We start from the raw sequence: 24,588 nt of genomic DNA, 5'->3' as shown, positions 1-24,588 counted from the left end.
AACTTCACTCATCCCCACTATATCTAACTTTAACCTGTCCATTTCAATTTTCAAAATTTTCTAACCTACCTGCCAGATTAAGGGATCTGACATTCCACGCTCCGATCCGTAGAACGCCAGTTTTCTTTCTCCTGATAACGACGTCCTCCTGAGTATCCCCCACCCGGAGATCCGAATGAGGGATCATTTTACCTCCGTAATATTTTACCCAAGAGGACGCCATCATAATTTACCATACAGTAAAGCTGCATACCCTCGGGAAAAATTACGGCTGTAGTTTCCCCTTGCTTTCAGCCGTTCGCAGTACCAGCACAGCAAGGCCGATTTGGTTATTGTTACAATGCCAGATCAGTCAATCATCCAGACTGTTGCCCTTGCAACTACTGAAAAGGCTGCTGCCCCTCTTGAGGAACCACACATTTGTCTGGCTTCGCAACAGATATCCCTCCATTGTGGTTGCACCTATGGTACAGCTATCTGTACAGCTATCTGTACGGACAAGCCTCGTATGTATGGATGCGAATTATCATCTGCCATGCATGTATCGTTGCTTGAAGAAGCGCAAAACGATCTTCTGGACTGATGTGTTTGTACCAGGATATGGACACTATCTTGTCGGCTGCTAGGCACGAGCAACTTGAATGAGGCGACCTACTTGCGTGTGGCTGGTCTGTGGCAGGCGGCGGCGTTCGTGGGGCAGCGGGGGCGGCTGCAGGGGCTGGCAGCGCTGCTGGTGAGCGGCGGCCGGCTCTACGTGGGCGGCGGGGGCGGAGGGGGCGGCGGGGGCGGCACCCGCGCCCAGTACCGCGCGCTCGCGCGCCGCGTCTTCGTCTACACTCAGGTGAGCGGCGCGCGCGCTCTGCGTTCCTCAGACTCACGTCTGCAGGTCGCACACCTCCTGGCAGGGGCAGTCAGCACGGAGTGAATCTCATACAGGGACTTCTGGTAACGCGACGCTGGTTTGCTGCCAGCCCGCTTGGAGTGCTGTGAGTTTATCACTTGATCATCATCTCGTTTTCTCAACAGATGATCTAAAATCCTCAATAGTTGTGATTCTTGAGTTTCTCCCGGCGTATTTGATAATCAAAATATCCACGGGTATGCTGCCGGTCTATAGTGTCCAACGGGCACAATATTTCGGCGATCATACATGTCGCCATCATCAGGTGAACTGACGGACTGAGCTCCTGTGAACGTGCCGGCACTGAGATCCGTACGCTATGGCTGCTCAGAGGGAACTGGGTTCGGTCGCGGCGGCGGCCAATTTAAATACCCTCCGCCTGCGGCGCGCACCCTCCGCCGTCCGCGCCCCGCACCACGGTCGCGCGGTGGAACAGATTGCGACGGCGTCTTAGATGACGTCGGTGTGATGTGGGTAGCCCACTCTCACCAGTGGTAGCGAATTTGTACATGGAGAACTTCGAGGAGGAAGCCCTGTCGTCATCCGTATGGAAACCTACTTGCTTTTTCCGTTACGTGAACGACACGTTCGTCATCTGGCCACATGGTATGGATAAACTCCTTGACTTCCTTACACATCTAAACTCCATACACCCCAATATCAAATTCACTATGGAGACTGAAACGGAGGGTAAATTACCTTTCCTTGACGTCTTGGTCAAGAGAAGGGCTGACGGCACCCTAGGTCATGGGGTGTATCGGAAGACAACGCACACTGATCTGTATTTGCACGCAGACAGCTGCCACCACCCTTCACAGAGGAACGAGGTACTTAAAACTCTAGTACATAGGGCGCGCACTATCTCTGACGCAGGGAGTCTACCCCAGGAATTGGAACACCTGAGAACTGTATTTCGAAAAAATGGGTACTCATAGTGGCAGATTCAACGTGCTCTCCGCCCAACCACTGCAGCACAACCTGTTGAGATGGACGAAGTCACGAGGGAGGAGGTAGGCACTGCATTTATTCCATACACAGGCGCACTCTCGGGGAAAATCGCCCGCATTCTGAAGAAACACCAGGTCGGAACTGTGATTTGTCCTCCAAATAAAACTCGTGCACTGGTGGGGAGCGCCAAAGATGACCTCAGTTTGAGGAAGGCCGGCGTGTACCAGATTCCGTGTCAATGTGGCAAGTCGTATATTGGTCAGACGATGCGTACCGTCGAGGATCGATGCCATGAACACCAGAGGCACACTCGACTGATGTATCCGAGCAAGTCGGCGGTCGCTGAACATTGTTTGTCGGAAAATCACGCCATGGAGTATGACCGCACGAGGATTCTGGTACAGACGTGGAGATACTGGGACAGCGTTGTTAGAGAGGCCATCGAAATTCGCACCAATGACGACCTCATAAACCGTGACTATGGCTATAATCTTAGCAAGGCTTGGGAACCAGCGATTGGGTTAATCAAGAGTAAATCGAGCAAACGTATAGTTGTGACGACCACAGCGGACAGAGCCATCACACCGAGGTCATCTCAGACGCCGTCGCAATCTGTTCCATCGCGCGACCGTGGCGCGGGGCGCGGACGGCGGAGGGAGCGCGCCGCGGGCGGAGGGTATTTAAATCGGCCGCCGCCGCGACCGAACCCAGTTCCCTCTGGCAGCCATAGCGTACGGATCTCCGTGCCGGCACGTTCACAGGAGCTCAGTCCGTCAGTTCACCTGATGATGGCGACATGTATGATCGCCGAAATATTGTGCCCGTTGGACACTATAGACCGGCAGCACACCCGTGGATATTTTGATCCTCAATAGTTGTTTTCGTTTCGTTTCGTAGTACACAAAAGTTTGTTTCAATTACTTGTGTTTCTGATTACGACTTCTTGTGAGTATTGCATTCTTTGCATTGCACTGCTAATATTTTGCTTACATTCTGCTCGATTTCTGCTCATCTCTAATACTGGGCAGAGTAAACGATTCTTTATTTGTTTTGTTTCATACACCATACACACCTGGTTGAAAATGACTTACAATTTCGTGGCGCCCTGGAATTCAATATGGTATAGACCAACCCTTAGCCTTGATGACAGCTTTGACTCTCGCAGGCATACGTTCAATCAGGTGCTGGAAGGTTTCTTGGGGAATGGCAGCCCATTCTTTATGGAGTGCTGCGCTGAGGAGAGGTATCTACGTCGGTCGGTGAGGCCTAGCACGAAGTGGGTGTTCCGTACATCCCAAAGGTGTTCTATAGGATTCAGGTCAGGACTTAGTTCAGGCCTGTCCATTACAGGGATGTTATCGTCGCGTAACCACTCCGACACAGGCCGTGCATTATGAACAGGTGCTCGACCGTGTTGAAAGATGCGATCGCCATTCCCGAATTGCTCTTCAACAGTGGGAATCAAGAAGGTGCTTAAAAGATCAATGTAGGCCTGTGCTGTGATAGTACCACGCAAAACAGCGAGGAGTGCAAGCCCCCTCCTTGAAAAACACGACCACGCCATAACACCACTGCCTCCGAATTTTACTGTTGGCACTACACACGCTGGCAGATGACGTTCACCGGGCATTCGCCATACCCACACGCTGCCATCGGGTTGCCACATTGTGTACCATGATTCGTCACTCCACACAACGTTTTTCCAGTGTTCAGTCGTCCAATGAAGCTCCTTATACCAAGCGAGGCGTCGTCTGGCATTTACCGGCGTAATGTGTGGCTTATCAGGAGCCGCTCGACCATAAAATCCAAGTTTTCTTATCTCCCACGTAGCTCTCATAATGCTTGCAAAGGATCCTGCTTCAGTTTGGAGTTCCTGTGTGATGGTTTGGATAGACGTCTGCCTATTATACAATATGACCATCTTCAACTGTCGGCTCTCTCTGTCAGTCAATAGATGAGGTTGGCCTGTACACTTTTGTGCTGTACGAGTCCCTTCACGTTTCAACTTCACTATCACATCGGGAACAATAGGCCTAGGGATGTTTAGGAGTGTGAAAATCTCGCGTACAGATGCATGACACAAGTGACACCCAACCACCTGACCACGTTCGAAGTCCGTGAGTTCTGCGTATCTACCCATTCTTCCCTCTCACGATGTCTAATGACTACTGAGGTCGCTGATATGGAGTACCTATCAGTAGGTGGCAGCACAATGCACCTAATATGAAAAACGTATGGTTTTTTTTGGGGGGGGGGGGGGGGGGGGGGATCCAGATACTTTTGATCACATAGTTTACGAAACATAAGGTGGTTTCGTTGCATGGTGTTATGCGTATTTATGTGTATGTGTGTGTGTGTGGATTGCTTGTTGTTAATGTATTACAAGTATATTGCTCGTATTCTACGTTATTTTGTTCGCGTCGATTTTTCGTACTCTTTCCCATTTAATGGAGAACTCCATGTTAGCAGCTTTCGATATAATTGGTACTCACCTTTACTACATCTTGCCTCAGAGTGAGTATGTAATTCTGCTTTGAATAGTGTTATTTCTTGCCACTGAGTGCCACACATTTCAAAAATGGCTCTGAGCACTATGGGACTTAACTGCTGAGGTCATCAGTCCCCTAGAACTTAGAAGTACTTAAACGTACCTAACCTAAGGACATCACACACATCCATGCCCGAGGCAGGATTCGAACCTGCGACCGTAGCGGTCGCGCGGTTCCAGACTGTAGCGCCTAGAACCGCTTGGCCACTCCGGCCGGCGCCACACATTTCACAGCGGTTTGCAGGGTATGAATGATGGATGCAGATCTAGAATAATATGCTTTATAGTCTTACTGACTAGAACAATCTCCCTTGCTAATGTCCGCCTCTGTAGTGTAGCGATAGCGTTACCGCCTACCATGCAGGGGGCCCGGTTTCGATTCCCGGGGCAGGGGACTGGGTGTTGTGTGTCCTTCATCATCATTTTCATCATCATTGACTCGCAAGTCGCCGAAGTGGCGTCAACTAAAAAGGACTTGCTGTACGGCGGCCGAATTCCCACCCCCCCCCCCCCCCCCCCCCAATGGGGCCTTCCAGCCAACAATGCCATAAAATCATTTCATTTTTTCCCTTGCTAATGTTAAAAATGCAACAGTAGTTATACAAATGTTTTCTTACTTTATTACGTTACAAGTACTACGAACATTACATTTTAACAGAAATAAATATACAAGGGGTGTTCAATAAGCAATACAACACTTTTTTTCTCGGCTAACTTCGGTTGAAAAAATGTGGAATTTCTTGAGGGACAGCGTGGAATATTACCGCTCCAGCCCCTATAGATTCATGAAGTTTTAATAGGTGGCAGAGCAATACAAAGCCTTCAGAATTATGTCTCTAGGTGCAGGTGCAAGCAGAGAGCTTTCATTGAGTTTCTTTTGGCGGAAAACCACAGCACTGCAGTTATTCATAGGCGCCTGCAGAGTGTCTACAGAGACCTGTCAGTGAACAAAAGCACGGTAAGTCGTTGGGCGAGGCATCTGTCATCATTGCACCAAAGTCGAGCAAACCTGACCGATCTCAGGCGTGCCGGCCAGGCGCACACAGCTTGGATTCCTGCAATTTTGGAATGTGCGGACCCTCTCACACGAGGTGATCGCTGGATCACAATTAGAAACCTCGCTGCACATCTGGATGTCTCTGTTGGTTGTGGTGACACACTCGCGGACCAGTTGCGCCTGCTGTGTTCCTCCAGTATGTCGATGATGGAGAGGTTGTTGATGTTGCAAGACTCTGGCTGCGATGTCGACCAGTAGAGAGCTACCATACCGGTATAGAAGCCCTCTCAGTAAGGTGGTAAAAGGCCGTCGCAATAACCGGAGGTTATGTTTAGAAATAGGCTTTTGTAGCCAGAAGAGTGGGGAATAATATGGAGTATTGGAATTCTGAATGAAACCAACCTGCTTTGAGAAAAAAAATGTATTTCGCTAGTTATTGAACGCCCCTCACACTAGAGTCTTCACCTCTAATTAAAATTTGGAGGCCTCCATTAAATACGAAAAACGGACGTTAGCAAAATTAATGTAGAATACGAGCAACATACTCACAATTCATCTAAATCGTGCAGTTCGCACTAGCACCCTTAAGCGGTAATAAATAGGCAACAGTCTACAGAATACTATACGATGAAAGCAGCTTCTTTGTTATATGAAACGAGAACAAAGATGGAATCATTACCCCACCCAGTATTATGGGTACGAGTAAAATTAAGCAGAAGACGAGCGACATATTTACAGTGCAATTCAAAGAGTGGAGTGCACACAAGAAGATCGTATTCGTGAACACAATGCGATGAAACTAGCTTCGTCATAATGCATATCAGACGATTTTTTAAGTTCTGTCACACACTAAAGCACAAATATTTCCACACGACAATGGCCACATGGTAGACAGTGTTACTCATACAAATAAATAATTTTACAGTGAAAAGTCGACGACGATGTGATTTACAGATTTTTTCATTCTGTGAACCATGGCTAGTTTTTCATTGGATTTCTCGAATGTATTTTTCTGCAAGGTAAAAAAAAAAAAAAAACTTTTCCAGAGGTACACACTTTAACACCACACTACCAGGCTCACCCGTAAAGTGTAAATCAAAGATATTATCATATAATACATATGTTTCACAAAGGAAGACTATGGATTTTCGCGCCATATCTTCCTGTATCCGATGTTCACTGTCAAGCCACTAGGAGGGCTGCAGTCGTTCTCTGGCACCGTAACTGACATGGGCATTGTACTAATTATAATATGCTGTTCTGTGGCGGTCAGCTGACTTGTTACTTATGGCCTTAGCAGGTGCTCAGGAGTGAGCTAGGTAGACATTCGTGGCTCGAGTGCAAAACCACATGAGGAAACTGACTCGGTCAGACTCGTAGCGGAAGGGAAATCGGAGAAGTGTGATACCGAATAATGTGCAATGAAAACCTCACGCATAATCTGTACATCTTAATATTTTGATCTTGATGTATTCTTCCCCTCTTACTCACAAACAATGTAGTGTCGGAAAATGGCCGCACCTTTACTTCACTGAAAATGTGCCCACAAGCAAAAATTATTTCTGTCATTTTGTAACGTCCCCTTATAACAATTGTACATGACTATGCTTAAACTGACACACAATGTTTTTAGCGCAACGCAATCTGACTATCATAGATCCCTGCAAAAGAATGGCCCTGAGTAACATTAACCTATACCTTTCACAAATCACTTACCTCACAAGAATCTTCATTACTCGAACTACTGCAATACAGCGAGCGCCACTACTGCCAGCTAAATCAAAGATTCAAACTACGGAAGTCACTAACTACTGATAGGGATAGTTAGCAAATGAAAGATTTTAATAGAGAACAAACAATGTATTTACCTTAATATCATCACAAGTCATAATATATGTAATTTCAAAACTCCGCCATCTCTCTCCTCACATCCACCACTGCTGGCGGCTCACCTCTAACAGCGCAACGCTACGCGCTGTTCACATCCAGCTGCCGCTGCCCAACACTACAATGGCAGACAACAATGCAAACTAGCCACAGGCTGCACACAGCACAGCCAGTAATTTTCATACAGAGCGCTACGTAACGTTGCCAATAAGAAAATATAAACAGCCTACTTACATAGCCCCCATGCTCCCCCAAAACAATTTTACAAAATATTTTTGGGCAGTGGCCAATAATGATTTGAAAAAATTTTTCATAATTACAATAACAAAGATATCAAATGCACACACTTATTTATACAATGCTGGTCAATAGCTAAAATTTTCTCACAGTCCATAAAGACAGTCCAGATTGTTCATCACAGTAAAATTTCAGTGTTTTTTTTTCTAAGTCTGAGCAGTAAAAGACAATGCGCACGGAAGTAGTGGATATCCATGCAGTCGTGAAGAAGTAGTGTTGTCCTTCCAACGGAAAGACAGTGTTGACTCTTGACATGCAGACAGGTAATGGGCCACAATGGAGCAAACCCACAGCAGAGTCAGTCGAAGTTGATGAATATTGGTAGGTAGGTCATCACAGAGTAGACCCACTGTAGTCCTGGTAGAGATTGTGGTATTGGTGAGTCATCAAAGGTGTAGACCCACTGCAGTCCTTGTAGAAATTGTGGACAGGCCCACTGTAGTCCTGGTAGAGGTGACGGTATTGGCGGGCCACCAGAGGTGCAGACCCACTGCAGTCCTTGTAGAAAGTGTGGACAGGCCCACTGTGGTCCTGGTAGAGATGACCAGCAGCCATCTGTTGTGACTGTGCGGGTGCACAATCACCAGTGAAGAGTCTTGCGGATAATATAGCAAGTCCATAAACCACCACTCGTGCACTCACAAAGTTTTTTGAATTGTCCTTAGAACCAGCAATGCTGTTATCCAGTCCCTTGCTGAATTATTAACACACGTGCAAACACTAATGTCCATATACTATGACCAACAGAAATGTGTGCAGTGAAATGGAACTTACAAGTTACTTAATTTGATGAACTGCTGTCAATTACAATTTTATAACATAAGAATACAATGACAAAGGTACAAAATACATAATTACAAACATAACAATACAGATAACATTTGTAGTAATACAGGCTTTACAAAAGAATAGAAATAACATATACATCAGTGTTACAGGAATTATGATAAAGTAAATACATAAAAGATCAGAATAACTTTTGAAACATCAACTTCACACATGAGGAACAAAACAGAATAAATAATGTCTAACATCTTTACAAAGTAAATAACATATTATTAATGCCAATTATATTTGAGGATAACAGTATTCCTCATCATAGTGAATGTAGCTTAATATAAAAAGAAGAAAAAATTCTATGGAACTACACAGAGACAGGAAGAAAACAAATACACAAGGGTACACAAACACATAGTGGGATAACACAAAAGGAAAGGACAGGGTTTGTTTTACTGCAGTATTTTGCATGGAGATCTCCCTTCGTTCATCATTATTCCCAAAAGTCCTATCTAAGCCTGCTTTCTGTATTCTGTTCACATCCTCTGTCAAAATAGTTTTTCTCCACTGTACAGTATCCTTTTTTTTTTTTTGCCCAAACCATTTTCATATAGCTTCTCAATACATTTCTTCCAAGTCATCATAGTTAGTTTCTTATATAGTCTACCCCTCTTAAGCTAACTTAAATCTACTGAGCTCAGATATATATACCAAGGGACGACGCAATGCATCACATAAAACAATTAATATAAACAGCAATGAAAAAAAACGCAGATTTGGGAAGCAAGCAGCATTAAGAAATTACAACTAATATAAGGCAATGAGCAGCAAACAATGAAAATAAATAATTAGTAAAACTGGCTTAACAGAATAATACAACGTCAAATTCAATAACACTATGCCTGGCAAACAGCAGCAACTTATACCTAAACATGACATAGCTCAAGCAGAAAAAATATTACAGTAAAAACAACAATGCAGATAAGGGAAATGTATATTCACATCTTAATGTCTATGTAATTACAGTGGTCATCTTAATGTCTATGTAATTAAAGTGGTCATTTTAATGTCTATGTAATTAAAGTGGTGCACCACAACAACTTATTGTAAAAAAAATATTACCATATACTTGAAAAGAATATTATGTGTCCAGTTACTGTTACTAGTCCCTTCTTATTGTTTTTTCCTTTCCAAGTGCCCCTTTTTTAAAGAATGTGGATTACAAAATTATTATTTAATAGATCTGTTGACAGAAAGTGTTCACATTAGCAAATGCATTTTATTTTATCAAAGCAATGCTGCAACACAGCTGGAAACCAGATATCAAATGAAATAAGCAATTACGCAAACCAAAGCATAAAAATATCATTCAATAGTCATGTGACATTTCATAAGTTAGTAGAAATTCTCTCAACTCTCGTAGAAAGACACTTGTCACAATCAGGTGTGCAGATGTACGAATATTTCCCATCAATTCATAAGCATTTCAGTAATTAGCGCAAAGTACGAGTAATCATATGTTTTCAAGTAACGAGCGTGTCGCATTAGCGATGCGCTCTACAAAGGAATGTCAACAGCGAGGTTAATGGCCTCCCTTTTTTTTTTCTGCCTGTGCCTCTGGAAAGGCACGCACTCTAATGGCTTGTTCTCCAGGCGTCTGAACACCTGGGTGCCCACGACGCACGTGCAGGTGGTCACTTAACTTTCTTACGGAAATATTTATGACAGCAGTTTCTGCTACAGTGACAGTCTCATATAAAATTTTCACAGATCGAGAATTTACGTTGCAAATGTGTAGAAACAAAATCCTATGAATATAGCAGTGTCCAAAAAATTTTTTGCCGGCATTGTGATATATTCACGCATTTACACACATTTCACAACTCTTAAAGTACGATTCTTGGTTTCCAACATCCTTTTTCACAAGTCAAGAGTCCCTAACTTCTATTCATTATTCATATACATATAAACACGTAATCACATTTCTCATATATGGTAGCATCATCTTATTGACATAAACATACCTCAACAGCATAATACACATCGTCGTTGTAAAAATATCATCATAACACCTCAGTCAAATCTCAAAAACGTCGTAGCTTTCTGCAATAATGTCAAAACCTAAAAAAATTCTCTGCTCATTTCAATAGTGTCATCTACCTCAAACGTACTTTAAAAATCATGATCCCATCCCAAATACATCATTCAAAGCTCTCATAGTATCACAATGGTTCCAAAAAAATATGAAGAGTTCACAAAGTACAGACAAAATACAATTTCGTAAGTGTGAAGTTACCCAACGGTGTAATTACGTAAACATCTGTCACTGACGTAGTAAAAAACATGTTTATCTCTCAGTTAAATGATCAGATAGCTGTGTAATTCTGTGTTGGAGAAATATGGTACCGATGTGTAAAGTTGTATAAGCAAATACCATATTAGCTAGGGCTCCTTGTGCTTGCCAAACACATGGTACACAAAGTAAGCATGTACCCCCCTGAGGATTAATGCAATTATACCCTCAGGTGTTACAGATTACAGAATGGAATGAAATGTATCACGGAAAACTTTCTTTGTAATTCAAAAATCCTTAAAAATAAATGTTTTAAGTACAAAATTAATCACTCAAATACTTGTCCTGTAGCGCTAGATGTGCGTCTTGCTGTAAGATAATCTCTGTGGAAGTGTCGTAGTTATCGTCCTCCAAAAGCTAAGTTCTGCAGAAGTCATTGTACTTACTTCATGATAAACAAAAGTGAAATGCTTTGCGTATAGATTTCTTAGTTATTACGCTTATTGTTGTGATGAAGAAGTTACTGTGCTGTAGCGTATTGTTGTGCTACGGAAAAGGCTGTCTCATTGTAGCTATACCACAAAAGTTACTACTAAAACATGTTTTGCTTTCCAGAATAATACATAAAACTGTGGAGACATAAAACAGAAACACCGCAAAAGCAACAATGTAAATTGTGTCACACATTAGTAACGTCGTGATAAAATGGTGTAGCTGTTACATAAACTAATCACTGTGTCATCTGGTATCTCACAGAAAGTACTTTAATTCAGAATGTATTTTCAAGTACACCAAAATGTTGCATTAAAATCTCATTAGCAGTAATGGTAAATGTTCTAAGTATGTGAGCCTTATAGTCGTTACATAATTGTGCAACTAACAAGCAAGAATGTACACACACAATAACACTGTGTCGTCTGTTCACAATAACAATGCATTCGTAATTTCTGTTTAAATAAGTTCTCTTGGTTCTTGAGTGGATATTTAACTTCAAACATTGTTGCATGGTAACAGTTTCTAAGTCTGACAATGCATACTAGAAATGTGAAGTGAAACGTTTTATGGCAAAGACAAAGTTAAAAAGCAGATTATCTTTCAATATATTGTTTCACATGTGAAATGGGGTTGTGCCCTTTGCTCTTCCTAGTACGCAGAGTTTCAACTTTAACGCAATTATCATGTGGTATACGTCGGTAAAGAATACTGGAATTTTTCTCAAGGTTAGCGTCAATGTTATTTTTCCCTGAGCCAGCGGGCACAAGTGGCTGCCTGCGGTGCGAGTCATTGCCTATTGTCTCTTTGTTGGCGCGCGTCGTTATTGGGATATGGAGACCTAACTTCTACAAATTCATCGTGACGAGAGTGCTCTGCTCTGTTTAAATCTCGCCAGTTCTGATGCAATTCAGGTCTGTCGTTACGATCATATCGTCTGTCGTCATGTCGGTAGATTCGATAGTTTCTTTCTTGTCGGTCACGTGGTGGAGAATTTCTCCCTGAATCGTAACTGCACCCTGGACCGTTGCGTCTAAAGTTATTCTGTCTCCCTTGATAATAATTGTTTTGGTTCCCATATTGTCTGTTTCTCTGATTGTCTCTGTGATAGTCATTACCACGGAGAGGTGATCTTTCCCTGTAATTATTACTACTCTGCCAACGGTTGTCATACGGGTGGTGTCTGTTTTGGTCACGAGTTACGTTATAAGAAGAGCCTTGTCGTGTATTATTTCTGTCATCGCGGAATTGTGACGGATGTGATCTGTAGTGATTTTTTTCCTGTTTTCGCATCCCGCGACTGGCTGTGTCAATTTCTAATTCTTGTAAGAGTCCCTGAAAAGCTTCAATGTCGTCTTTGCAACGTCCTGCCAAAATAATATGCCGTAAATGTTCAGGTAATTTGATCAAGCAAATGCGGATGAGTTCTGAGGGGCTGTATGGGTTTGAAAGATACTGATTCTTATGCAACATGTCTTCAAAATATTTCATAAGACTGGAAAATTCAGATTGTTCGAAACGTTTCATCATTATGATGCTATGTTTTACTCGGTCTTGTGTAGCTTGAGACCAATACACTGAGAGGAAGGCATGATAAAATTCTCCTTCACTGTGACAATCGTGAATGACCGATCGCATTCTTACAGCTGGTTCATTCTCCAAGTAGCCACACATAAATTCTAATCTGTGCTCTAACGACCAGTTGGGAGGAAAACAATGAGAGAATTGATGGAGCCACGCTTGTGGATGAATGTCGTTGGCAGAGTTCTTAAACGTTTTGAATTTACGTGTAGTAATGAACAGCTTATAGTCAAAATCATCGTGTCGGCGAGTAGCATATCGGTCATTGTTACGTCGTGTCGGCGGTTCCATCTCAAAATTCGGTGTACCTTGCCAATTTCTTTCATAATTTCCGAAGTGCCCCGTGTTATTAATTTGTGGCTCTTCCGTATTTCTATGTCCCTCTTCCCGTATTGGAGTGCGAGTGTCCTCCGAAATACGCAATTCTTGTATTACCTGTGTCAGCTGGGATTTCTCTTTGATGTTGCGTATCAATTTGATTCAGATTTTGTTTCAGTTTCGTAATTTGTTCACTCTCTTCCGTGTCATTAAAGACTACCGGTTTTGCGTCATTCAGATTATCATCTACCTTCGTAGATAAATTATTTAGCTGATCCGAAAGTTCAACTACTTTCTCTGATAATGAACACATTTCCTCAGTGTGTTTTTCTGAACCAAGCTTCAGAGTGTCCAATTGTGTTGAAATCGAATCTACTGTGTCCTTTAAGTTTTCCTGAGTTTTTGCAAGTTGCGTAACCGAATCGGTAGATGCAACTGAGTCAATTGTACCCCACAAGGTCTCATGATTTTCATGAACAATGGTTTGCAGTTCTTTTATGGCTGCTTTGTGATTCTGTAATGCATTTTCATGACGCGAAAAAATAGGTTGAAAATGCTCACAAATTTGTGTTTTTACGTCATTACACACTTTCTGACATTTCGATTCAATGTTATGTAACTCAGCAGTTAAATCTTCACGTGTTTGTTCGAGAGTTTTTTCCAATGAGTCTAACTTTTGAAACTTTTCCTGTGTTTGTCTCTGATTTTGTTCCATTGTGTGTAACTTTTGAAGATTTTGTTCCATTGTGTGTAACTGTTGCTGTGTTTGTCTCTGCTGTTGTTCCATTGTGTCTAACTTTAGAAGATTCTGTCCCATTTCTCTCTGATTTTGTTCCATTTGTTGCATTAATTGCAATAATAATGTGTTAGTGTCTGGAATCTGTTTCTCTATGCTTTTTGGCAGTGCATTTTCACCGGCAACATTCACATTTTGACAAGCAGAAAATGTGTCTTGACTCATTTGAGAAAACGGTGAGGACGCAAAACCTGAATCTACAGTATTTGCAAAATTGTGTCCTATCATTTCGGATTCCTGAGGCGAGCTGTTGCCGACCGATCGATCGATAATGCTTCCCTGTTCACTACCTGTTTGACTGTCTACACCATTATTTGCCGCCCGCTCCATCTCCCTATGCACAATTACCAAATTACTACTTCGAATGTCTGTTAATTCACTACCCAGTGGTTCTGATAAGCTACGCTCGTCGTCACTATTATTTCCCAGTCCACTTTGAAGACTAGTGCCACGTCTTTCACACGTCATTACTGTCACAATATTTCACACGATAACACAGAAAAGCACAATTTGAAGAGCAAAAATAAGAGAACACACCAACATAGCACTGAAAATAATATCTAGTTAATTGCAGCTGCGAAATACTTGGTGCAAATCTACATGCATGCCACAACTGTTTTACTGTACAACAATGAAAGGCTGCAACTACAAAGGAGATTCTCTCTACAATTACGCGCTAGCAATAAACAAAATCTACACTAATTACACAAACTACAAGAAAAAATCAGAAGATTCCAGTGAGGTATCCTCGGCTAAGGGTCGACATATGAAACGTCCCCTTATGAAAATTGTACATGACTATGCTTAAAATGACACACAATGTTTTTAGCGCAACGCAATCTGACTATCATAGATCGCTGCAAGAGAATGGCCCTGAGTAACATTAACCTATACCTTTCACAAATTACTTACCTCACAAAAATCTTCATTACTCGAACTACTGCAATACAGCGAGCGCCACTACTGCCAGCTAAATAAAAGATTCAAACTACGGAAGTCACTAACTACTGATAGGGATAGTTAGCAAATGAAAGATTTTAATAGAGAACAAACAATGTATTTACCTTAATATCATCACAAGTCATAATATATGTAATTTCAAAACTCCGCCATCTCTCTCCTCACATCCACCACTGCTGGCGACTCACCTCTAACTGCCCAACGCTACGCGCTGTTCACATCCAGCTGCCGCTGCCCAACACTACAATGGCAGACAACAATGCAAACTAGCCACAGGCTGCACACAGCACAGCCAGTGATTTTCATACAGAGCGCTACGTAACGTTGCCAATAAGAAAATATAAACAGCCTACTTACAATTTTATGAAATTATTTCGTGACTGTTCGATGGAAGAATGTGACATTAGCATTACTCTCTTTGTCATTGAACGTAGCCTAGTCCACAGGACTAAAAGTATTGGTTTCAGCCACTATCTGAAATTAAAAATGGTAGGCTATTAGACTGCAGTAATTTACAGGAAAAACGCTTCCTGCATGCTGCACATCAATTTTTTATTTTATTTGTGCTTCCAGACGCGTTTCGCCTTTTTAACAAGGCATCTTCAGCAGGTGTACTGAAACATCACTTTTTTCCTCGTACATTTGGTTATAGATTTAAAACAGGTCATGCAAGTTCATCTACAAAAATACTCCGCAACCCACCATACGGTGCGTGGCGGAGGGTACCTCGAAACACAACTAGTATCTTCTCTCCCTGTTCCACTCCCAAACAGAACGAGGGAAAAATAACTGCCTATATGCCTCTGTACGAGCCCTAATCTGTCTTGTCTTATCTTTGTGGTCTTTCCGCAATGTAAGTTGGCGCCAGTAAAATTGTACTGCAGTCAGCCTCAAATGCTGGTTCTCTAAATTTCCTCAGTAGCGATTCACGAAAAAAACGCCTCCTTTCCTCTAGAGACTCCCACCCGAGTTCCTGAAGCATTTCAGTAACACTCGCGTGATGATCAAACCTACCAGTAAGAAATCTAGCAGCCCGCCTCTGAATTGCTTCTATGTCCTCCCTCAATCCGACCTGATAGGGATCCCAAACGCTCGAGCAGTACTCAAGAATAGGTGTTTTATAAGCGGTCTCCTTTACAGATGAACCACATCTTCCCAAATTTCTACCAATGAACCGAAGACGACTATCCGCCCTCCCCACAACTGCCATTACATGCTTGTCCCACTTCATATCACTCTGCAATGTTACGCCCAAGTATTTAATCGACGTGACTGTGTCAAGCGCTACACTACTAATGGAGTATTCAAACATTACGGGATTCTTTTTGCTATTCGTCTGCATTAATTTACATTTATCTATATTTATAGTTAGCTGCCATTCTTTACACCAATCACAAATCCTGTCCAAGTCATCTTGTATCCTCCTACAGTCACTCAACGACGACACCTTCCCGTACACCACAGCATCATCAGCAAACAGCCGCACATTGCTATCCACCCTATCGAAAAGATCATTTATGTAGATAGAAAACAACAGCGGACCTACCACACTTCCCTGGGGCACTCCAGATGATACCCTCACGTCCGATGAACACTCGCCATCGAGGACAACGTGCTGGGTTCTATTACTTAAGAAGTCTTCGAGCCACTCACATATTTGGGAACCAATCCCATATGCTCGTACCTTAGTTAGGAGTCTGCAGTGGGGCTCCGAGTCAAACGCTTTCCGTCTGACACCCTACATCCGTGGTTCGCAAGATATCATGTGAAAAAAGGGCGAGTTGCGTTTCGCAGGAGCGATGCTTTCTAAGTCCGTGCTGATGCATGGACAGCAACTTCTCTGTCTCAAGAAAATTCATTATATTCGAACTGAGAATATGTTCGAGAATCCTGCAACAAACCGATGTTTTGGTCTGTAATTTTGAGGATCCGTCCTTCTACCCTTCTTATATACAGGCGTCACCTGCGCTTTTTTCCAGTCGCTCGGGACTTCACGTTGGGCAAGAGATTCGCCATAAATGCAAGCTAAGTAAGGAGCCAATGCAGTAGAGTACTCTCTGTAAAACCGAATTGGAATCCCACCAGGAGCTGGCGAGTTATTTATTTTCAACCCATTCAGCTGCTTCACAACACCAGGGATGTCTATCACTATGTCCTCCATACGGGAATCTGTACGAGACTCTAACAGCGGTATGTTTGTACGATCCTCCTGCGTGAAAGATTTCTCAAATGCTAAATTTAAAATTTCAGCTTTCGTTTTGCTGTCTTCTGTTGCCAGGCCAGACTGATCAGAGACTGGCTGAATGGACGCCTTCGACCCGCTTTCCGATTTTACGTAAGACCAGAATTTCCTTGGGTTTACAGCAAGATCCGAAATGTGTAGCCACGTGGGGTAGCCGCTCGGTCTGGGGGGCCTTGTCATGGTTCACGGCTGGCCGAAGTGGCCGTGTGGTTCTAGGCGCTACAGTCTGGAGCCGAGCGACCGCTACGCTCGCAGGTTCGAATCCTGCCTCGGGGATGGATGTGTGTGATGTCCTTAGGTTAGTTAGTTTAAGTAGTTCTAAGTCTAGGGGACTAATGACCTCAGATGTTAAGTGCCATAGTGCTTACAAGGGAACATCCCCATCGTACCCCCCTCAGATTTAGTTATAAGTTGGCACAATGGATAGGCCTTGAAAAACTGAACACAGATCAATCGAGAAAACAGGAAGAAATTGTGTGGAACTATGAAAAAATAAACAAAATATACAAACTGGGTCGTCCATGCGTAAGATAGGCAATATTAAGGGCAATATGTGGCGAGGAGCACCGTGGTCCAGTGGTTAGCGTGATCAGCTACGGAACGAGAGGTCCTTTGTTCAAATCTGCCCTCCACTGAAAATTTTGCTTTCTTTATTTTCGCAAAGTTATGATCTGTCCGTTCGTTCATTGACGTCTCTGTTCACTGTAATAAGTTTCGTGTCTGTGTTTTGCGACCGCACCGCAAAACCGTGTGATTAATTGACGAAAGGACGTGCCTCTCCAATGGGAACCGAAAACATTTGATCGCAAGGTCATAGGTCAACCGATTCCTCCACAGGAAAACACGTCTGATATTTTGTATACGACACTGGTGACAGCATGTGCGTCACATGACAGGAGTATGTTGTCGACCCACCTAACTAGTACACTTGGCGAATGGGTGAAAAGTTTCTTCTACTTTGCCCGATTTAGGTTTCCTTGTGGATGTAATAATCACTCCAAAAAAAGTGATGAAAACATAAGAGTTTTTCACATAAACTGAAAATAAAAAGTTAAAATTTTCGGTCGAGGGAAGATTTGAACCAAGGACCTCTTGTCCCTGCAGCTGTTCACACTAACCACGGGACCACAGAGCTCCTCACCTCACATTCCCCTTAATATTGCCTATCTTACGTATGGACGACCCAGTTTGTATATTTTGCTTATTTTTTCATAGTTCCACACAACTTCTTCCTGTTTTCTCGATCGATCTGTGTTCAGTTTTTCAAGGCCTATCCACTGTGCCATCTTATAACTAAATCTGAGGGGGGTGCGACGGGGATGTTCCCTTGTTAGAGCCATTTGAACCATCTAAATTCGTTGGGGGGCAAAGCGGCAACCAAACGACTATTCAGATTATTGAATAGCATCTAAGAGATTGGAAACATGCCATCAGACTTTCGGAAAAATATCATACACACAGTCCGGAAGATAGCAAGGACAGATAAGTGTGAATAGTCACCTTAACATCTCACACATCCAAGTAGCTGACAAGAATAACATATAGGAGAATGGAAAAGAAAGTTGAGGACCTCTTAGATGAACATCAGGAAAGGAAAAAGCACCAGAGAGGCAGTTCTGACGTCGCATGTTCGTAAGTTTTATCAACCTAGAACAACAATGTAAAATGGTGCAATGTTCCAAACTCTTAGAAAAATTGGAGTAAATTATCGGGAAAGACGGGAAAAATACAATATGTACAAGAACCAGTAGGGAGCAATAAGACTGATAAAACAAGAAATAAGTGCTCAGAGTAAAGAAAAAGAATACTCACTGTGGTTTGGGAGTTAACCGAATAAAGGCGAAAATAATAAAGAGTAGCAGAAGTGAGATTGGCGATGAACTTAACGACAAAATTTGTGACTACGAAGCACAGGAAGTGAAGGAACTTTGTTACATCGTACACAAAATAACAGATTTTATTTATTTATCGTATGGCTTTACCAGTGCAAGTGCGGTAAAATAGCAGATGACGCATGAAGAAAGGAGGACATAAAAAGACACTAGTACAAGAAATTCCTGGCCTACATAGGTTCGCTTCTATCAAACACTGCCCTTAATTTGGGGAAAAAGTTTCTTAGGATGTACATTTGGCGGATAGCACTGTATGGTACTGAATCATAGACTGGAGGGAAAACCGGGAAAGAAGAGAATAGTGTGCTATAGAAGGATATTTGCAAATAAGGTGGTCTTACATGAAATGAGTCGGTTCTCCGCAGAAATGGCGAGGGGAGGAAAATGTGGAAAACACTGACAAGAGAAAGGGACATAATGATATGTGTTAAGATATCAGAGTGTAAATTCCATTGTACTAGAGAGAGCTAGAGAGGGTAAAAACTGTAGGGGAAGACTAGATGCATCTATTAGAGTCACTTGGTATGGAGCAACCACAGCCCAAAAACCACGGTTTTAACAATTTGCTTCCATGGTTAAAGTAGAGGCCTAGAGTAATTTTAGATTTGCCGCAGTACAGGAGAGATTGTACTGTTGCTTATGTTTTTAATACATTATGACTCTTTAAATGAGCGCCACTACCCCCACAGCTCTCGTTACGAAACGGTTGAAACAGGGGACTCCATTGGTTGCTCTGTTGTTTTCCCTGATCGTGTCCTCAAGGTCCGACTGCATGGAGAGTTTACAAGTTCGACACGGAATTCTATGCAGTCTTGCGGGCACTGGATGGGACGTACTTCAGATGCTAAATATCTTGCCTGTTCCGATTCTCTGAGTGCCCTTCACTTTCTCCAACGATTGTACCCAGCATATAAAGAAGTCCAGAATATCCAGAACGCCCTCCTCCAACTACGACTGGGGAAGGAGGTGTCTTTCTGATGGTTACCAGGGCACATGGGTACTGAGGGGAATGAAAGAGTGGATATAGCTGAAAGATGACTATTGTTAATGAAGTAAAAGATCCACACAGTGGACACGAAGTGAAAAAGCTACTCCTTATGTTTCAGATCTAGACTGCCATAATAAAATGGGAAGGAACTGTTAATTAGAACTCAGGGAGAAGTTTTAGTCTAATTAACAATTGATTTATTGATCTTATACATGACAAGACAACAAAATTATTAAAGGAACATCACTCAAAAATTTTTATTTAACAAACGCCTTAATAGCATGGGCTCTATGGTGGACAAAGTGATCTGCTGGGGATCGACACACGGCACTGATCAGAACACTACTCGCTCTGTCTGACTTCATACACGTCAATCCAGGTTATGGCATCAAACTATGCCACCACCAAGCATCTATATTCTACCATACACAAAAAGAAAAATATGGTTCGAAAGAACAGGGTGCTGAGAAATATATATATTACAGCCCTACGTCGCAGCAGCAAATACTTTACCATCCTACTGGTCAAGACAGCACACCATGATGCGTTCGACGACTGAAGTCATGGACAGCGGCAATCTGTTATTAAATGCACATTCCCGAAAAATGCAAGTACTCGGTCTTGCGTTCGGTTAATTCAGAATGCAGGTGCTTCCCTATGAGCCTCTGAAACCCCTATGGATTCCAGTGTTCAAGTGGACCAGTTTGCTGATCTGCCAAACCAATTTGACTCCGTGCCACGACTGTGCGTGTCGGAATATGTCAAATGCTTAGACGGCCGACTCAAGACAAATAAGTATACGCACGTGTCAGTCATTGTGACCGTGATGATATAAGCAGTACTTTTGACAGTTCAGAAGGTGACTGGCACAGGCTCTAAGTCGCACACTAGGAAAGGACACAAGTCTCACAGTTTAGGTAGAGACCTGCAGTTCTTTACTAGTGAAGTGCCAGTATAAGAGACTTGTACAATAGTGATCTTTCTTCGTTTCTCCCCGTTTCCTCCTCAGCTCGGTTCCAAAAGCACATTTCTCTTTTTTGACTTCCTCCACTTTCTCCTAAGCCTATCACGAGCTGGAGCCCGGCATTCTGAGCTCGGAGATTGGTCTTTGCACTGCAAACCGATTTGGCCAATGAGAGACTTTAAAGTTAATTGGCAGTAAACGGAAAAAATTCAGCCTTGCGGCCTCTTTCCCACATGTTTGCCGTGTCTTTTGCTAACACAATACAGGGTGGAAGCACAGCCCTCCATAAACAGCTTGTTATCTCCCCTGTTGCATCCATTTCAAAGTTTGTAAAGAATGGCCATAAACCCGTAAAAAAGCTTCATGCTCTGACAAACATCTTTTGAAACAGAGTCTGGACGTCATTTTCCCTGTCCCACAGACATTTGCAGAACATTTACATTTATTTTGGCGGCTTGTTCCCTAACAAGGCCTACAGTTTGCTGTCGGCGACTTTTCGGCGCTAGGCCGTATACCTGGACATCTTTCCCCTGTCTGGCGCAAGGCTAATGTGCTTTGCACAATGCAACCACTGCACGCGGCTCTCTGGAAATGTCTGCTCATCGTTCCCCAGAAAAAAAACGCACTTTGTCGGCCCACCAACGCTGTGCTTTTACTGCAGTCGTTTAAGTCGGCACCCTGTTCCTTTGAACGCAGGTAAAGCTTACCGTATTTCTTTCCCTAGAGCATGCAAACAAGACCATAAACTGGTGCCCACCATTTCATCATAATGTATGAAGTCAAATCGCAGTAGATCGTATTCCCTACACCAAATCAGAAGTGAGAGTGCCCTGCAATCTCTCATGGCAGTCAAGGATGCATGTCGTCATTGTCAGCTACTTCAGTGTGCCATCCCCCTGCGTGCTATCGCCTCGCTATTGATGTATAGAATCGTGCGTCCATGGGAAGAGGAGTGACTTGTAGTCATGACACTCCACTGAGTGGTGCCTGTGGCGTACGGATCACTGTGCACCACATTTTACCGGATTGCGTTTGGTTTTTGGACCAGAGTGCAGTGACAGATTTGCCGGAAGATCTACCTTCTGTTTTAAGTGACATTCAAATGAATGTGGTGTGGCTTTTAAGGTTTTGTGGTATGTCCAACTTGTTTCCAAAAATATTACAGAGACATTTTTAGTGTGTTAACGGGGTGACTGGCTCAGCCATGAGGTCCACCAGCTTACATTTCTCCGTGTCTTTCTTTAGCTCTTCTATGGTTTCATATCTGTTTTAATCCCAGGTGTAGAGCATTCCACCCTTTCTCAGTTGTCTTCAAGTGTGTGAGGTAGAGTGATTGTATAACTTAACGCGCATGAAGTGACAATGAGTGAATGAGTGTCATTTTTGGCTTTCCTCCTTACTGTGTGCAAAAATTTTAGAGACTTTATCCGCATTCGCTTGTTTTAACAAGTGTAAGGGTGCTTGTAACCTCGCTGTTGAGCGTCTGTAAGCTCTAAACTCACTCACACACACACACACACACACACACACACACACACACACACACACACACACAATCCAGATTCTGCTATGTGCCATGGACGTCCAACAAATCATACTTGTGATTTCATCATCCTTGAAACACGTTCCAGATATGCTCACAACAGTAGCAAGCCAACATCCGACCAGCTTCGCCGTTTCCGAAAACTACATCCAAATAGTTGAAACTTCCTGGCAGATTAAAACTGTGTGCCCGACCGAGACTCGAACTCAGGACCTTTGCCTTTCGCAGGCAAGTGCTCTACCATCTGAACTACCGAAGCACGACTCACGCCCGGTACTCACACCTTTACTTCTGCCAGTATCTCGTCTCCTACCTTCCAAACTTTACAGAAGCTCTCTTGCAAACCATCCAGAACTAGCTCTCCTGAAAGAAAGGATATAGCGGAGACATGGCTTAGCCACAGCCTGGGGGATGTTTCCAGAATGAGATTATCACTCTGCAGCGGAGTGTGCGCTGATATGAAACTTCCTGGCAGATTAAAACTGTGTGCCTGATCGAGATTTGAACTCGGGACCTTTGCCTTTTGCGGGGAAGTGCTCTACCATCTGAGCTATCGAAGCACGACTCACACCCGGTACTCACACCTTTACTTCTACCAGTATCTCGTCTCCTACCATCTGCATGGTTTGCAGGAGAGCTTCTGTAAAATTTGGAAGGTAGGAGACGAGATACTGGCAGAAGTAAAGCTGTGAGTACCGGGTGTGAGTCGTGCTTCGGTAGCTCAGATGGTAGAGCACTTGCCCGCGAAAGGCAAAGCTCCCGAGTTCGAGTCTCGGTCGGGCACACAGTTTTAATCTGCCAGGAAGTTTCGTATCGGCGCACACTCCGCTGCAGAATGATAATCTCATTCTGGATCTACATAGCTAATCCGCAAGCCACAGTACGGTGCGTGGCAGAGGGCACCCTATACCACTACTTGTCATGTCCTTTCCTGTTCCACTCGCAAATACAGCGAGAGAAAACGACTATCTGCAAGCCTCCGAACAAGCCCTAATTTTTCGTATCTTATTCTCGTGGTTTTTACGCGTAATGTATGATGGCGGCAGTAGAACTGTTCGCAGTCAGCTTCAAATGCCGGTTCTCTAAATTTTCTTAATAGCGTTTCTCGAAAAGAACGTCACTTTACCTCCAGGGATTTCCATTTGAGTTCCCAAAGCATTTCAGTAACACTTAACGTGTTGTTCGAACTTACTGGTAAAAAATCTAACAGCCCCCTCTGAGTTGCTTCGATGTCTTCCTTCAATCCGATCTGTTACCAATGTCAAACACTCGAGCAGTACTCAAGAATAGGTCGCACCAGTGTCCTATATGTGGTCTCCTTTACAGGTGAACCACTCTTTCCTAAAATTCTCCCGACCATTCGCCAGTTCTCACGTGCTCGTTCCTCGTCGTATCGCTTTGCAACGTTACGCCTAGATATTTGAACGACTTGACTGTGTCAAGCAGGACACTAGTAGTACTGAATCCGAACATTACAGGTCTGTTCTTTCTACTCATGCGCATTAACTTAAAGTTTTCCACATTTAGGGCTAGCTGCCATTCATCACACCAACTGTAAATTTTGTCCAAGTCGTGCTGAATCTTCCTACAATCACTCAACTTCGACACCTTAACATATACCACGGCATCATCAGTAAACAACAGCAGATTTCTGCCCACCCTTGCTTACTTTTTCTTTGCTGTTTGTTCGCCTTGGTGTTCGTCTTTTCGCTATCTGTGTTCCTTTAGCCTTGTCTTTCAAGCTTGAGATTTCAGTGTGTTGCAGGGTGGCTGGCTCATCCTTTTTTTATTTTTGCGATCAGCCAGCCCAGGCCATCTGCTATATTATTTTAATACTTCCCACTAACTTTTCCTTTTAGTGTACGTTTTCCCCTTTCTGTTAACTTCTGTATTTTTGTCTTTCAGCGTGATTCGGCGTTGGTTTTACGCCGTTTACTTTCTCCAACCCCTTTTTGGACCGTTTTTAACTCGAGAACTGTTTGAATGAGGAAAGAGGGACCGATGTCTGGGATTAGCCGAGCGGTCTCAGGCGCTGCAGTCATGGACTGTGTGGCTGGTCCCGGCGGAGGTTCGAGTCCTCCCTCGGGCATGGGTGGGTGTGTTTGTCCTTAGGATAATTTAGGTTAAGCAGTGTGTAAGCTTAGGGACTGATGACCTTAGCAGT

General features: G+C 43.3%; 1 protein-coding gene across 1 annotated transcript in view; it reads left to right on the top strand.

The window, feature by feature from the left end:
* The first annotated feature begins 810 nt into the window (after nucleotides 1–810).
* LOC126092539 (odorant receptor Or1-like) overlaps nucleotides 811–24,588 on the top strand; it is a 131,124-nt gene continuing 107,346 nt past the window's right edge. The window contains exon 1 of the mRNA XM_049908192.1: nucleotides 811–841. The gene's annotated coding sequence lies outside the window, so the exon portion shown is untranslated. The remainder of the gene's footprint in view (nucleotides 842–24,588) is intronic.

Source organism: Schistocerca cancellata, chromosome 7 (genome assembly GCF_023864275.1).
Source record: "Schistocerca cancellata isolate TAMUIC-IGC-003103 chromosome 7, iqSchCanc2.1, whole genome shotgun sequence".
Classification (NCBI taxonomy): Eukaryota; Metazoa; Arthropoda; class Insecta; order Orthoptera; family Acrididae; genus Schistocerca; species Schistocerca cancellata.
The sequence above is the reverse complement of the archived record's forward strand: the minus strand, read 5'-3'. Positions and strand labels throughout refer to the sequence as shown.